Consider the following 2,500-nt stretch of genomic DNA (forward strand, 5'->3'; position numbering starts at 1 on the left):
GCCTTTTATTCGCGAGGAGCTGAATGAGAAGAAACTCTCACGTCCAGTTCTGTAGTAGAGATGGAATTCCAAAACACCCATCAACTATAACCCCAAAAGAACTAGATTCCGTAAACAACATAGAGGAAGAATGAAGGGAATGGCTTATCGAGGTAATCGTATTTGTTTCGGTAAATATGCTCTTCAGGCACTTGAACCTGCTTGGATCACATCTAGACAAATCGAAGCCGGTCGACGAGCAATGACACGAAATGCACGCCGTGGGGGAAAAATATGGGTACGCATATTTCCAGACAAGCCAATTACCATAAGACCTGCTGAAACACGTATGGGTTCAGGGAAAGGATCCCCCGAATATTGGGTAGCAGTTGTTAAATCGGGTCGAATACTATATGAAATAGGTGGAGTAACTGAAAATATAGCTAAAAGGGCTATTTTAACAGCAGCATCGAAAATGCCTATACGAACTCAATTTATTAGTTCGGGATAAAAAAAAGAACCCACAGAAATGAGTCTTTAGGGATGAAAAAAAGACCACACAGGTCTCTTTTTTTGGACAAACAATATTTCTTTTATTTTCTTCATCCTTTGAATTGGAAGAATAGACTAAAAAATTGATATGATTCAACCTCAGACTTATTTAAATGTAGCGGATAACAGCGGGGCTCGAGAATTGATGTGTATTCGAATCATAGGAGCTAGCAATCGTCGATATGCTCATATTGGTGACGTTATTGTTGCTGTGATCAAAGAAGCATTACCAAACATGTCCCTAGAAAAATCAGAAGTAGTCAGAGCTGTAATTGTTCGTACCTGTAAAGAACTTAAACGTGACAACGGTATGATAATACGATATGATGACAATGCCGCAGTTGTGATTGATCAAGAAGGAAATCCAAAAGGAACTAGAATCTTTGGTGCAATTCCTCGGGAATTGAGACAATTAAATTTTACTAAAATAGTTTCATTAGCTCCCGAGGTATTATAAAATAAAAAGAGATCGTGAAATCTTTATAAAGAAATAAATTAAGAACTAGATTAATTCCTAGATTGTGTCTCACGTATATACCTTTCAACTTCATATTCATAAACCAATAAAAAAAAGAAAAACATGTTAATTATATCCAATTTTGAGACATCAATCATTTTAGTTCATCATGGGTAGGGACACTATTTCTGAGATAATAACCTCTATACGAAATGCTGATATGGATAAAAAACGAGTTGTTCGTATAGCATCTACTAATATTACCGAAAATATTGTTAAAATACTTTTCCGCGAAGGTTTTATCGAAAACGTCAGAAAACATCAAGAAAAAAACAAATATTTTTTGGTTTTAACCCTGCGACATAGAAGGAATAGGAAAAGACCCTATAGAAATTTTTTAAATTTAAAACGGATTGGCCGACCTGGTTTACGAATATATTCTAACTCTCAACGAATTCCTAGAATTTTAGGTGGGATGGGGATTGTAATTCTTTCTACTTCTCGAGGTATAATGACAGACCGGGAAGCTCGACTAGAAAGAATTGGCGGAGAGTTGTTGTGTTCTATATGGTAATCCGTTTAATATCCAACGACTCTCTTTCTATTTGTAAAAAAAAGAAGTTGTCTAATAGCGTTTCTCGTACATTAGTTGATACTTCAAGGGGGCTTTACCTGGAATGAAAGAACAAAAATGGATTCATGAAGGTTTAATTACTGAATCACTTCCCAACGGCATGTTCCGGGTTCGGTTAGATAATGAAGATCTGATTCTAGGTTATGTTTCAGGAAAGATCCGACGTAGTTTTATACGGATATTGCCAGGCGATAAAGTAAAAATTGAAGTAAGTCGTTATGATTCAACGAGAGGACGTATAATTTATCGACTCCGAAACAAGGATTCGAAAGATTAGGTGCTTTTTATTCAATACGACTCAAGATGAAAAATTTCAAGAAACTTATTTTCTACCAAGAAGTAGATTCAGAATTAAGATAAGGAATGATAAATATGAAAATAAGGGTTTCCGTTCGTAAAATTTGTGAAAAGTGTCGACTAATCCGTAGGCGGGGGCGCATTATAGTAATTTGCTCCAACCCCAGACATAAACAAAGACAAGGATAATCAGACTCGCTAAAGGGTTCAATGTAAAAATAATAAATCTCTTTTGACATGAAATGGATATATCCATATATTTCGGACTCAGATTTATGAGATGCTAAAATATGGCAAAAGCTATACCGAGAATTGGTTCGCGTAGGAATGTACGTATTGGTTCACGTAAGAGTGCACGTAGAATACCAAAGGGAGTTATTCATGTTCAAGCAAGTTTCAATAATACCATTGTCACAGTTACAGATGTACGGGGTCGAGTGATTTCCTGGTCCTCCGCCGGTACTTGTGGATTCAAGGGTACGAGAAGAGGCACACCTTTTGCCGCTCAAACTGCAGCAGCAAATGTTATTCGTACAGTAGTTGATCAAGGTATGCAACGAGCAGAAGTCATGATAAAAGGT

The 2,500-nt window shown here is 36.6% G+C and overlaps 1 long non-coding RNA gene across 1 annotated transcript in view; it reads right to left on the reverse strand.

Annotated features, from left to right (window-relative positions):
* The window catches only part of LOC142535166 (uncharacterized), a 1,921-nt gene extending 1,719 nt beyond the window's left edge, over positions 1-202 (reverse strand). The window contains exon 1 of the long non-coding RNA XR_012817396.1: positions 86-202. This is a non-coding gene — a long non-coding RNA (uncharacterized LOC142535166). The remainder of the gene's footprint in view (positions 1-85) is intronic.
* Between the last annotated feature and the right edge of the window lie 2,298 nt (positions 203-2,500).

The sequence above is a fragment of the Primulina tabacum genome, unplaced genomic scaffold (genome assembly GCF_025594145.1).
Source record: "Primulina tabacum isolate GXHZ01 unplaced genomic scaffold, ASM2559414v2 Contig846, whole genome shotgun sequence".
Taxonomy (NCBI): domain Eukaryota; kingdom Viridiplantae; phylum Streptophyta; class Magnoliopsida; order Lamiales; family Gesneriaceae; genus Primulina; species Primulina tabacum.